The sequence below is a fragment of the Gouania willdenowi genome, unplaced genomic scaffold, assembly GCF_900634775.1.
Source record: "Gouania willdenowi unplaced genomic scaffold, fGouWil2.1 scaffold_1_arrow_ctg1, whole genome shotgun sequence".
Lineage (NCBI taxonomy): Eukaryota > Metazoa > Chordata > Actinopteri > Blenniiformes > Gobiesocidae > Gouania > Gouania willdenowi.
In genome coordinates this window covers 228,032-242,964 of record NW_021144952.1, presented here as the reverse complement: position 1 = coordinate 242,964, position 14,933 = coordinate 228,032, and the positions used below count along the sequence as shown (strand labels likewise).

At 37.1% G+C, this 14,933-nt stretch overlaps 1 protein-coding gene across 2 annotated transcripts in view; it reads right to left on the bottom strand.

Annotated features, from left to right (window-relative positions):
• LOC114458869 (uncharacterized) overlaps positions 1 to 14,933 on the bottom strand; it is a 218,649-nt gene that overhangs the window by 193,584 nt on the left and 10,132 nt on the right. The window lies entirely within an intron of this gene.

The following is a 14,933-nucleotide window of genomic DNA, read 5'->3' as shown; positions in this document are numbered from 1 at the left end:
GATGGTTCTCAGATCCTACATCATACACAGGTATTGAAATTATTGCATGCAATGATAAAACCAAAAGAAATAGCTATAGCTAAGTGTGCAGCTCACAAACAGGACATGTTAAGAAATCAGGAAGGACTGATGGTAGTGCCTTCAGACCTACTGGGCCTAATGATTCAGGAAGCCCTTGGGTTAGCCCATGTGGCAAAGGGAGAAGATAGGAGAAAGATTGCAAAAGTGTGTGGGGTTTTGGTTATAGATTATGTTGACATGATAAAAACCAGTTGTGAATAGATTTTCACAATGGCCTGAAGCATGTCCAAGCAAACGTAAAGATGCTCAGTCTGTTGCTAAGTTTTTGTGTCGCGAAATTAAAGTAGATGGGGTTTACCCGATCGCATATCTTCAGACAACAGGAAAGAATTTGTGGATAAAACAGTAAGATTAATTTTAGGAAAAATTAGAAATTAAACAACGTTTAGGAGCTGTCTATCACCCACAAAGCCAAGGTGTGAATAAATGAATGTTGTGCTAAAAAACTGCATTGTTGAAATCTGTTAGCACACAGGTTTTAATGGGGTTGAGGTACTTCTACTAGCATTAGTGATATGTCGTTTAAGTGGATTCCAAAGCAAAAAGGTCAATAGCAATTAGTGAGATCAATAATGACGGTAGAACAGAAAAAATGTCCACTATTCTAGCTAGGACTATAGCTAGTGGTATTATTGCATCAAATAAAGTTTATACAAATACATCAGTGATAGATCAGAATGTTTCAATAACAGTGATGACAACAGCTAATTCTATGATTTCTGATAATCATACAAGTGCAGCTGTGGAAATGAGTTCCACAACAAATAACTCAATGACAACTTTTTCAGTGCCTATAGAGCCTGAAGGTACAATAACAATACTAGACATTACATCCCAATTCATTATAGTCTATAAATACAACTCAACAGGCTATTGAACAATTGAACATTAGGTTGAATAATATTGAGGACAGTTTTAAAGAGACATTAGATGAGGAGACTGATAACGACTGCGGTGAGATAAATAGTGTGAATACATCACCAGATGAGTATTCGGACGGAGATTTGACACCAGAATAAATGTCTCAGACTTTTCGCGCCATAAGAAAGCGGGAAAAGTGGGAAATCCTGGGGTTTGATGCCTCAGTGTTGCAAATTTTAGATACATGGATAAGCAGAAATATGTGGTATTGGCAAATAACTCACTCCGTTAGAGAAAGTACTGGGATAAAGGGTCCGGTTTAGTGAAAATTCCAACACCAAGCACGTGGAATTCAATTTACGATTAATACCTGAACCTTTGCTGGCTTATTGCCAATCACGATTGGTGACATGGCTGTGGATTCTTACAAAGCAAACACAATTCTGATAATTTGGTGGAAATAGCTGATCGCCTGTTCACATGCAAAATTTACATCACTACAGTTGTTCTTCGCCAGTGGAATGACAGTTTTTGAATATTCTTGAATATTATGAAGATATTGTAGGTTCTGGGAGCTGCTATTTTATCACTTTGTGTGATTTTCTGTTGTTGTACATTGGTACTGACCTTTGCTAAAGCTATGATACAGATGAGGAGGTGACAGTAGTGGTTGATGAGATAGTGGAGACTTATCCATTTTGATTGATTACACCATTCCCTGAACGATATTTTAACCAAGTGGTTTCTTGGTTAAAGGGGGGAACGGAAAGGAAATATGGAATCACGTATTAATAATGCATTAATTAGGCATTGAGTGTTAAACATTAATCAAAAAAGATAGAGGAAAAAAAAAAAAAAAAAAACAACAAAGAAAAATTAGAATTTAGCTATCATGTGGTGTTTAATGTTTGTGCAAGATACTGGTCAGATGTTTTTTACCTTCCAGAACAAGTGTGGGAGTGATGGGGCTAGATGATTCTACCTGCCTATATGAACATGGACACCTCAAACATGGACACTCCAGTTATGGACACTGAAGGACAAAGATATGGATGGCAATTCCCCCAACGAACGTCATGAACTGTGATACTGAACGATAAGTTGATGCTGCCAAAGGAATATCAACAACAACAATTGTCCAATGTTTTCATATGTGTCCTACATGTTTGTGATGTTTATTGTATTGGAATATGTTTATTACAATGTATTCCACCTCATTAATGATTTTTACTTTAGACTAGGTATTTTAACGAATACACATTTTAGAGTTTGCTAGATAGTTTAAAGTGCTTATGTTGGGACCTCAGGTATTGTGATTTTTTTCCGGTTTTTATTTGTAGGGCCAGTGGGGCTTAGGCAAGGAAAGGCTTACTGTAAGGTGCGATGGGTCGACCAGACCTCACAGTGGGCAACCTTTTGTTTGTTTCTGAGGTTCTCAATGTGTGTACTTAATGTAGATGCACGTAGACATTTAGACATTTATGTTTTTCTTTTCAAGTAAAAACAAATCAACTAAATTAGAGTTAAGTAAGTCTATAGACTTGGAGTTAAAGACTGATAAATATAAGATAAAATAAGGCATTAACTAAATAATACTAGTTTTCTCATTTTGATTGGTTAGAGATTTATTAAAATTGGCAGAGGATGATATTTGAAAGGATCCTTTTCACATTTGGAAATTTTACAGTATGATTAAGGCTAAACATGATGAGGGGTTGTCATAACCTTTAAGACTATTTATAACATGGTTGTTATCTTTGTTTTTTCGAGGTTGATGGACCTCGAAAAGGGGGGAATGAGGTGTATTTACTGCTTCACGTGTAGGAAATTAAATCATTTAAATTGAACTTTGACTGTGCTAGCCTCAGCATTCCTGGCCAAGCAAAGGAACAGTAGAATCAAAGAACAGGTTTGTTCCTGTTATCACCTCTTTGTTACATTACGATAAAAAATAAACAATTAATCAATGTTTACTTGCTAAGTTTTCAAACTCTGGGCTCCGACCTCCTGCGGAGCCCAGGAGATTTAATCATCCTCACAGGTCACTCAGGATGTTGGAAGAATACCAGCTGTTTGTTTCCACCTCAAAATGAGATCATCATGTGAGGGTCTTATCACCTAAATGGACAAATGTTGCTTCCTTTCTTTGTGTCCCAGAAAAGGGTTGTTAAGTAATCATGTGACATCTGAGAACTTTGTGAAAGATATAAGCTTCTCTCTCCTGTTCTTGCTTCAGAGTAAATCTGACCTCGGCTGCTCTCACAGGGTTTTTGTCTCTCCCCTGTTCTTTTGATTCTGCTTGTGTTAATAAACTTTGTGTTATTATGCAAGCCAGTTTCAGCGATGATCCCTTTTTTCCACACTACATCTTTTTCATCGTTCACATCTCCATCTGGGGAAACCACGACAGTACCAACTTAAACCACATTTTTAATGTCAATTGGGTGACAGTGTCCACATGTTTAACCATACTTAGTGCTTCTTCTTTGTCTCCAATAAGACTTTGAATTTCTCTTCCTTGTACAAATTCCTCTAAATTTTTCTATTTTGCTACACATCACACCAACAAATTACAGGTCTAATTTGTGCTGCATGAAAATATTTCTTTCCGGATCTGTTTTGTTTTAAATTTGATTCTTGGTCTGTGACCATTCCATATATACCTTGAAATGATTTTATCCCATATTCTAAATTGTTTCTCAGGTATCTAGTAGTAGCAGTAGTAGAGGAAACAAGGGAGAATATACATTTTTATGGTCTCTATTCACGGGCCAATGTCTAATGGAAGGACAGCCCACCTATCCATATCATTCATATATTATATCTTTGATATAATTGACTTTGTATATTTCGTCGATTCTTTGTGTTTGGGTGATGCCAAGATATTCCATTTTTGTTGCATTCTAATCCAAATTACATTTTCATTGTATGTGTTTAGAGGAGTGATAATTGAATGATAAAATTTGCGTTTGAGTCAGATTCAGCTTATATCCCGAGCAGAAACCAAACTTTTTCCAACTGAAACGTTGGTAATATGAGAATACATGTGTCTGGTTCCTCTAAATAACAGATCACGTCGTCAGCAAAAAGCCCAATGGTGTGTAATTCTCTCCCAACCTTTATCAGGGGATGGGAATTGATAAGAATTTAGTGATTCCGATTCCATTGTCAATTCTGCTTATCGATTCGATTCCTTCCCAATTCTCTTATCGATTCTCATTGGGTAGAGGAATGAAATAATACAAATGGATTTGTTTACTTTAACTCTTTATTATCTTATCAATAATAATATAAGCAATGTATTAAACTTTGGCTACAAACATTTGAGAATATTTACAGTGCTCCTTCTGAACTTGAACAACTTGATCCAAAACTAATTCACACATAAAACAAATAATTTCTTTGTAAAAAAAAAGAACATATCAACCAAAAGTACAGCTGCACTTATTGTTATGTATTTAAACGGTAAAGCTGTTGTTTAATCTTTGTTCACATTTCTATAAATGGACCTTCGGAGACGCCGTCCCCTGGTTGTCATATGTGACATCATCAGCCATGTGTGTGAAAGAGCTAACTAAATAAAAAAAGAAAGAAAGACCAAACTAAAGACAACGATCAGTACCAATCCATTTTCCCTTGTCTGATTACTTGTTATGAGGACACAACAAACTGGTGACAAGGTGTGTGTTATTGCAGAAGTGTGTTGTTTTTGGAAGAAAAGTCAGTGCACGAAGCAACTTCAACGCGAGTGTACAGAACCCGGAAGTGAGTAGCGTAGCAACAGAGACGCTACAAACACAGCACAGCTGTGGGTGGAGGAGGTGGATTCTCCGCAGTGGAAAGCGAACAACTACTTTATATGGTGAAAGGAGCTTCACTTGGTGCTAGCATAAACACAATATACATGACCTGGATGAGTTTATCGTTATGTATTTGCAACGTAAGAGGAACCGATTCCTAGGGATTGGATTACTGGGACCTGGTTCTCAGAAAGAACCGGTTTTTGATTCCCATCCCTACCTTTATGCCTTTAAGGTCTTTATTCTGCCGGATTGCTTGGGTGAAAGGCTCTATGAAAACTGCAAACAAGGTTGGTGATCAGCAACAACCCTGCCTGGTAGACCGTTCTAAGGTTATGCTCTCAGTCAGGCTGCCGTTTATTCTTATCCTTTCAGTTGGTCTTTGGTAAAGTGTTTTAATACATTTAATGGCTTTGTTGTTGAGTCCAAATTGTTTAAGAGTCAAGTATAGAAAATTCCAATTAACACTGTTAAATGCCTTTTCTGCATCCAGGCTAATCAAGGCTGCATTTATATTTTTATTTTGGATATGATCTATGATGTGTAGAGTTCTCATAATAATATCATGGGTTTAACTTCCCTTAATAAAGCCTGTCTGATTTTCCTCATTTATGTCACTAATAAAATGCTCATATCTTTTTGAAATAATAGAAGTATACAGTTTATAGTCCGTGTTGAGTAGTGATATAGGTCTGTAATCTGAACAAGTCTTGCTGTTTTTTACTGCATGAAAACCGAGATTATCGACCCTGTGAATGCCTGATAATTCCCGCAAAAGCCCAGGATTATTCGCAGTTATCAGCAGTTCACTGAGAAGTTCGCCTGTGCCGATAATTGTCAGAAACGTACTAGTAGGGGGGTGGGAGGGCACGCCATTTTTATTATAATAATACAAATAATATGAAACAGAAGCTAACAACAGAACACGCTACACATGGCACAGGCTCGTCTGCTAACTTACTACTGTTCATAAAACTTAACTCTTATCGAACTCAAATATCAAAACTACAAGTCATGAAACTCTTTACTTGTTAGTAACTTATTTCTGACGAATAAGTTGTGTTTCTGACTATTAACATACCTGAAAAGAGGAGAAATTATCACAAATGTGATTTAGGTCTACTTCCTCCATCAGGAGCGTTAGTAGAATGAGGAAAACAGAACGTGTGGGGGTGGAGACAAAACCAATCGATCCTAGATAGTCTAACTCAGAACACTCTGTGAATCACAGATAAACATCACTCAATCTGAATTTTAACAATAAAGAATCAAGTAAATCATGTCTATTTAACACTCTTTTAACACTTTTAACTGTCTTTTAACATTGAACTGGTATTTAAGTATTTAAACTCATGAACTCAGTGTTTTAATTTAAATTTTGTGTGCAATTTACAAAACATTACATCCCCAACAACATAAATACACAAAAATTACAACAAAAAAAAAAAACAGCAAAAAAACAAAGCACTAATACACAATAACTCCAGAAATTATACATTTTATAGGAAAAATACTGTACACAAAAAAAATACAAAAGAATGCACAAAATGTCTCAAAACATGACAACAACAAACAAACAGAATGACAAAAACATACAAATTTACTATAAAAACTCTTTGTTTTTTCCACATGCAGCCCTTGGTCTAGTTTTCCAAAGTAAACGTACAAAATGGCAGAAAATCACACAAAACAAAAACAGGAATACAGTAAAAAAATATATATATATAAAAAGGATTGCAGGAAAATACAGTAAAAGACAAGAAAAACAGAAAATACTCCAAAAGCTGTATAAAATTACTACAACTTGCACTTTTTGATCATGTAAAGCACATTGAGTTGCTGTGTGTATGAAATGCACTATACAAATAAATTTGCCTTGCCTTACAAAAATAAAGCAAACGACAACAGTAAGACACAAAATGGCTCACAATAGAAGATGACAACAAATACACAAAAAGACAAGAAAAACACAAAAAAATGACTCTGCCAACACACAGTACTAACAAACAAGCAAAATAACAACAGAAATGCACAAAATGTACTCCAAAAATGCAAAATTACAACACAAATGTGCAACATGAAAAAACATACATTTTACAGGAAATATATATATACTATAAATTGCTATCAAAACTCCTTGTTTTTTCCTGTGTTAATGCTCACATTGGTCATTTTTCTAAAATTAGACGAGAAGCCACATTTTTAATTGGAATAAACCAGCTACCTTATTCGGATTTAAGTTTAATTCGGAATAAAATGTGCATTAGGAATTAAAGCTCCCATACAAACATGTTGGCTCCCAGAGACTTGTGTGTCTTTTCAGTGGAGACAGTCCTGATTTGCATTAGTAGAGATCACAGTATGGTCATTTACATGTGAAAACCTTACCCAGTCCTAGAAGCTGGGGGGTGACTTTCTCACCTTGTGCTGTGAGTTTACGGCAATTCCTGGCAGTTATCTGGAGCTGACTGGAACTTCCAGTTGACTCAGAGTTAACGGCAAATTGCAGTGACGAAAACTGCCGGAAATCCTCATGCAGTGATTTTTCTTAGGGATCACAGATATTACTGCCTCCTTCCAGGATGGGGGAGTTTCATCATATTCAAGTGTATAATTAAATGATAATTCAAATAGTGGTATAAGTTGTTCTCTAAATGTTCTGTACCATTCAGTTAGGCCTAGAAATATTGTTTTGTTCCACCCCGAGGGGCACGACCTAATTTTTTTTATATTTTACATCACAAATATATAGAGATTCCTCAGGAAAAACTTCTCCGGCAACAACCTTGCAGTTTTTGAGAAAAACTATGATAAAGGTGCCCATTTTGAAAAAAGGGAAAACAGGGAATTTTACACTTTCAAACCTGTTTGTCATCCATCCATCCATCCATTTTCAAACCCACTTGCTCCTGTTTTACAGGGTCGCGGGGAACCTGTTTGTCAAATAAACCCAAAACTGCTGAATAACCATTTGAAGTACAAAATAAACCAGTTTGAAGTGTGTGATATACCTGAAGTTGCTATCTAGGAACAATAAACATGATAAAATTATCAAGAAAACTTCTACTGTAGCAATAACATCACAATTACTTCTCATTATGTTATTCCAATTCAAAGGCAATATTTAAGGTAAAATCTGAATAACAGATAGAACTAAGCCAAAATATAATGTATTTAAAAAAGACTTTTTCAAAATAACTCATTTAATGGTGAATTATCAATTTGCATACACAAACAGTAACTGCACTACATGTACATATTCACAGAAGTGATTATTGTAAACAGTATTTAATTTAGATTTATTCATACTACATATATATGTCCCATATTACATTTATTATCATATACACATCACTAAATATCAATATCACTGTCCTCACTATCAGAATTTTTCATCGATTAGTCAGATAAATTACACTTTTGTGTTTGCAAACAACAATATTGTGTTACAAAATATGAAAGACCTCCTAAAAAGAGCAAGCAAATGTCAGTTATTCCTCAAAATTTTATTCAAACTTATTTTTCAACACTTCAACTAAACAGTAAATAAACGCCAGGGTGAAAAAATAAAAATAAATATACAACCTGTTTCCTTAGGTTTATCATAATAAAAAAGTAAAACGGGTGTAGCCACTGCTATAACCCATGTGGTAAGACGTACAGCTTCCTCCACGGTGCATGAGGGACCTGTCTGGACAAAGCTGTTCATGCTGTCCATGTGATGTTCTGTGGGGGACAAAAAAAAACTCACTCATAAGTAAATCTAGTCACAATGAACACATTTACAAAGGTCAGTGCAGGATCATAAATTTGTGTCAGAATTAAGACTGAACGATTGTGGAAAATAATCTAATTGCAATTTTTTTCCTCAATATTGCGATTGCGATTTAATATACCATTATTTTTTCAAGGGCCTCTTGTCATGTATTTTTCAATGAACACAAGCAATAAATAAATCTGTTTCATAATAAACCATTTCAGATTTATTTAAACTTTAAATAAATATGAATTGTAAATTTTAAAGCACAGATTACAACAATAAAGCAAACAAATCTGTGGCTTTACCTCTTCAACATGTCTAACTAACTTCACGTTTCATGAAACATGTAAACATGTGGACTGCACTTCTTAAACACTCTGAACTTAACAGGACAAGAAAAAAAAAATATTGCAGTCTGCGATTAGAAAATAGCATTTTATGATATCGCGATAATATCACAAATGCAATTAATCGTTCAGCGCTAGTCAGAATGCTCTCATCTCTTGAGCTGCCTCACAAATAAGTCCTACATTAAAGATATGAAGAATACATTCTAAACCCAGTTGGCAATATATTAGCTTGCATAACATTCAATTAAATCTTGAAAAGTTTCTGTATTTATTTCTGGTGTCAAGCTGTAGAACAATCTAAGCTAGGAACTGAAGCAAAGTCAAAATATCAACCAGTTCAAGAAAATATACAAAAACAGGTTATTTAGTGAGTTTAATTGATAATGGGCATTAATGATTATTATTTATTAATTAATGTAGCATGGTGATGAGAGGTAGAGAATGTGAATGTGTATATGTATGTGTATATATATGAGTGTATGTATATATATGCATGTATGTGTGTGTGTGTGTGTGTGTGTGTGTGTGTGTGTGTATATATATATATATATATATATATATATTAATTTTATTTAGACCATATGTATATGTCATTAATTAATTTTTTTCAAAGCTTCATTGATATTTAACTTCCTCAAAATGTTCTATATTATGTTGTGCTAATAATTTGTTAAAAAGCAATATTTGCATATTCTGAATAAATAAATAAAAGTGAGTAAACATACCTGCTTTTAGGCAGAATGTGCTGGCTTGTTGATGACTTTGAAGAAGTGCTTGTTGTTGATGGAGTAACTTTTATCAACCTGTTCTTTGAACGCAGCATCTTTGGTGAAACTGCTTCAGAGCCTTCAACTGTGGTTACAAGTCTTTTCAACCGTTCTGTTTTATCTTGACACTTTAGTGCACAAGTCAATCTTTTTTGTTTATAATATACTGATATCAGGCCAGGTGAAACCCGTAGTTTGTTGGGATATCAGAGACCGGTTTGTCCGACATGTTGATTAGCACTATCTAGCTGTCCAACGTTTTGAGCCATTTTTTCGCACACTGCTTGATTTTTTCCCATCAGACTTAGATGAAGGGCTGCGGCCCTTACCCACCATCTTTTCCGACATGAAGAATGCACTTTACGGGTGTTAATCGAGCTTGATCGCCGCTATCAGGTGAAGCTGCGCTGCATACTCTCCTCCATGTTTACACTTTTCTCATTAACTACAGGATAATGTGTGGAGAACGTTTTGCTTGGATACCTTTATTAAATATTATGAGAAAAAAAAGAAAATGTAGTGCCCCATTTGGTGGAACAAAACTGAACGATACAGCTCACGTACAGCAGCCTAAGTTGGTCGGCCATCACTGCCGGAGATTTACCTGTTAATGTATTTACTGCCTTTCGAATTTCTTCTTTTGTAATGGTGACATCAGAAGGTTTGTTCTGATTTTTGCCAGTTAGGTTAATATTCATACAAACAACACTACAGAGCGTTATGCTCGCTAAACTAAGGCTAATACTAGAGTACGTAAAATGAGAAAAGAAAGCTTTGTAAAAGAAAGAAAGACAGAGAAATCAAATCAACGGAGCAGGATGGAATATAGAAGTGTATGTGTGCATGTGTGTGTTAGCTTCTGTCGTTTGATCAGTATGAGAATGAGATTGAGTGTGTGCGTTTTAGGCATGAAAAGTTTTGTGAATGTTGTTACTATTAGAATTTAGAGTTCTCCGTCACCTTCAGTCCCAGTGGAATGATTAGTCCATTGTTCTCAGTGGCTCGACTGAAGCTCAGAGGGTCCGGAGATCTTGATGGCAAAAGTGAGTGTGGCCATGCAGGGTGTTACTCCTCGCCGTGGCTGCTCAACTCGGCAGAGAGAATCTATTAGCCATGCAGGTTTTACACTACCTTCATAAGCTTTTGCTGAGTTCAGCACAGGGTTTTGCTTCTGACACGAGCCTGGTTTAGAGCGCCCGAATCCACTTTGCCTGTCGCTCTGAGGAGACCGGTTGGGGAAGGTTGGCAGATGCGAGAGTAACTTGACGTAAAGTATATTAAACAAACTGTCATGTTCCAAAAAACAGAATAAAGAAAAATTGTGAAAGCATTGCAATGGGAACAGACTTCCAGTGTCTGAGGCCCACCCATTTTAATCAAGGCCCACCCAGGTGCTGTTCATCCAATAACCAGCTTTGAGTGAAAGCTTCAGATTCAGATTCAGATTCAGAATACTTTATTTATCCCCGAGAGGTAATTCAGTTTCAGTTACATCCCGACCAAGAAACATGAAAAGACAATCACATATAACATGGGGGGACAGCAATGGGAGAACTGTGGAGCAGCTGCAGCAGGGCAGTGCTTTGTTTCTTAAATGGGAAATATGGAACAATGGGTAAGAAGAATAGGTAAAAAAAGACAAAACCAAACTAGGCCCTTGTAGAGAGGGCCTCAGCAAACATTGAAACACAACATTAAATTCAATACAACAGCACGTTAGCACAGGGGGTGGGTCTTAGGATGAGTTGTTCGGAGATCGGGCACAGGGTGGCGCTGCCCTTACAACCTTGCTGCCATCTGCATGGAAGGAGGAGGGGTTGGTGCCAGAGGAGACGGTGAAATAAAAAACGGGTTGTGTGTGTAAATAAATGTGGGAGTGAGAATATGCTGCAGTCTCTCACAGTTCTCAATGCCGATGACGTCTGATGGCTATGCCGTGGAGATGACCTCGAGAGTTCGTTAGCCGAGACGAAGATCCCAGGTGTTAATGGTAAAGTGAGGGAATGGTCAGACCATCCAATCAACATACCGTCCATGGAAGAGTGCGTAGCAAAAAAAGCAGACATTGACAACAGGCTGTTCTCAGGGGGCCAAATGAAGAGAAGATAGTCTTCAGATGGGCCAGTCATAACATTGACTGCCAGCCCTATTGTTCCTGGTCATTCATATCCATTAATCCAATAATGTGGCTATTTACCTTGACACAAACTCTCCACTCCTCCTTAAAGTTCACCTCGGTGGATTCCATCTGAGAGTGACTAGCAGCTTTCCAATAATGCTGTCTACATAATCCAAATTTTGCAATAAATCAGTAGAATGCCAGTTCCAATCAGCAGAAGACCTGTTATCATAATTCCAATCTGGTGGACGTCTTCCACATCCTCAGGACATACGGGCTCTCCCATTACATGAGTATGTGATTTCGATCACAGCCACTGTCCTCATGCTACACTCAATGCAACTCAGAACTTCTCAGGGGTTGGGGTGGTAGCAAGGTGCGCTGGGTCCTCATCTCATTGGGGCTTTCTTGGGTCTGTATGTGGGGGCACTGGCTGCCTCTCAGCCTGTGGTCTCTGGACCATCTGGTCATGGGGGGTTAGTCTGGGGCTCCTTGGCTCTTGTTGTTGCTGCCCGGGGTGGCGCCTGAGTTCACAGAAGTGGCTCTTGCATTGTCATGCCTTGGGCTGTGGGAAAAGCTGCCTGTTCCCTTCCCCCATACCAAGTTGTAACACTGGCCTCTCTTTTTATATTCTCCCTTTAATAAAGTGTTTCTTACCCTTCCTTAGGGGCTGCTGATGGTCACAAGTATGTAATAAAATAAATGTGTTTATATATACAAATTCCTCGTGTGCATAACATACATTACATGGCCATTAAAGCTGATTCTGATCTGAAAACTTCACACACTTTATTTAGTAAGCAGCTAATACTTTACATGCTCTAAACCTGCATTGCCAACAAAAACATACATCTTTGTTTCTGTGGCTCAATTTTTCATATCCTTGTATACATTTGTAGTGGAGCTCTTTTACTGTATCTTACAGCCTTTTACACAACTGAACTTACACTTGAGCAGCAGCAGTGACAGACACACACAGACAGGTTAATCTTTGCTGAAACCCCAGCAGTCAGTGTTCACAGGAGAGAAAACTAAAGGACCAATCTTTTTACACCTGTATCATTCAATACTAATCCCAGCATTGGTATCGATACTATAGATATTGTTCGATCCGCACACCTGTGATAAGCACTAAGGATGTCCCAATCCGATCGGGCCCGATCGGAATCGGATGTTATCTCCCGATTAGGACTCGGATATATAAGTATATTAATTATCATTATGGGGTGGGCGGTATACCGGTTCATACCAAATACCGGTATATATCTTTGTTATGATATCAATTTTTAACATACCGCCGTACCGGTATATTGATTACACAACATTCAGAACGCTACGCTACGCCTCATCACCGGAGCCTTTTCAATGTTGCACTGCGAAGGTAAACAGTAGCGCTCTGGTTATAGTGTAAATGGATAAGAAAGCTCTGAAGCTGCAGAATTAGTAGAACATGACAACACAGAATAACTTGTGTCAAAAAGAGGAACCATGTCTGTTGTTTGGTCAGCAGAGCAAGTTGGATGCAGAGCGGAGGTGGAAAGTTAGACCGAAGTTCTCAGACGTTTGTGAATAAATGAGTTCAACAGCAGGTAAATCCCTACAACATTTGTTCTGTTTGGAAGAGACGAAACGTATCATTAGCCTCTCTGGTAACTAGATGGTGATAGTGTGTTTGCGCACTGCTCACAAATGTTTGAGGGTGTGTTTGTGTGCTTTGCGTGTGTGTGTGTATGTTTGTGTGTGAGAATAGACCATCCTAAGTCAATCTACTGCAGTATTTTCTATATCAAGCGCCTACAGCAGGTGTGTTCTAAATCAACCTCTAACAGCTAAATAAACGCTAAACAGTTATCTTATTATCTTGTTATATTATCATATTTAGTTTTGCACATATTAGTCTTTAACTACTATTTATATATTTTCTAGTTGATTGTTATTATTTAATGTTTACATTGTTAGAGCGAGCACAGTTTACCAAGTCAAAATCCTCGTGTGTATAACATACATTACATGGCCATTAAAGTTGATTCTGATTGTCATGTTCTGTTGGTTAAGTTTAGTTATTCTGTGTCTTTGTTTATTTTGAGTCCAGTCTTGTGTGTTAACTCTTGTCTGTGTTTCAGGGATTCCTGCTTGTGGCTCCACCCCCCAGTGATGTCTGTGTGAGTGCTTGGTGATTGAGCAGCTCCCTCATGTTTGCACCCAGGTGTGGCCCATTCCTAATCAGGCCTCCTCCACTATTTAATGAGTGCTTGGTCACAGTGTGGTTGCTGGTTCGTTGTCTCCCTGTTCGTGTACGTTAGTGTCTGGTCTTGCTCCCTGTTCCTGCTCCCCTGTTTTTTGAGTTTGGATTTAAATTTTGATTTTGAAGAATAAACTATTCCTCTATCCTGCCTCCATCTCTCCTTGCATTTGGGTCCACACCCACACCGGACCGTGACACTGATCTCCAAACCTCACACACTTTATTTAGTAAGCAGCTAATACTTTACATGCTCTAAACCTGCAATGCCAACAAAATGTAGTTGTCATACTTTTCATCAACAAAAACATAAATTTCAATCTGTGAAACTAAATGAGGAGAGTAAGCATAAAGAGTGCAGTTCCTAATAGCACATTATTGGCCTTTACAGCACTGTGGCACTTTTATTTTCTTATTTGTTAACATGCCTGTTGGGTATTTTAAGATGAGGCACTATTCATGTTTATATTAGACATTTTTATTTAATATCATTTAATCTTGCACTAAAGTCTAAAGTGAATTTTCTTTTAAATTATTGCTTGATTGATCAAGCTACATCACAGAATTTCTCTTTATCTTTTTAATTTATTGTAGAAGTATCGGATCGGAACTTGGTATCGACCAATTCTCAAAATCAAAGGACTCGGACTCTGTGGCAAAAAACCTGATCAGGACATCCTTAGTAAGCACCCACCAGCAAAATCATAAACCGGCACCCTTGGGTGAAATTGTATAGATTCCCATGACACACCTGATGATCTGCACAGTGGATGAAAAAACCCTGACCCAGACAACTTTCCAATGAACTAAAGCTAAAATCAAAACTTTGAGTGTATGTGGAAGTACCATATACTGAAGAAACAGTGTTTCAATAATATAACACAAATACTGGAGTAAATGAAACACTGATATACGGTATCAAATCACTCAATTTTATAATAAAAAGAAAGTTT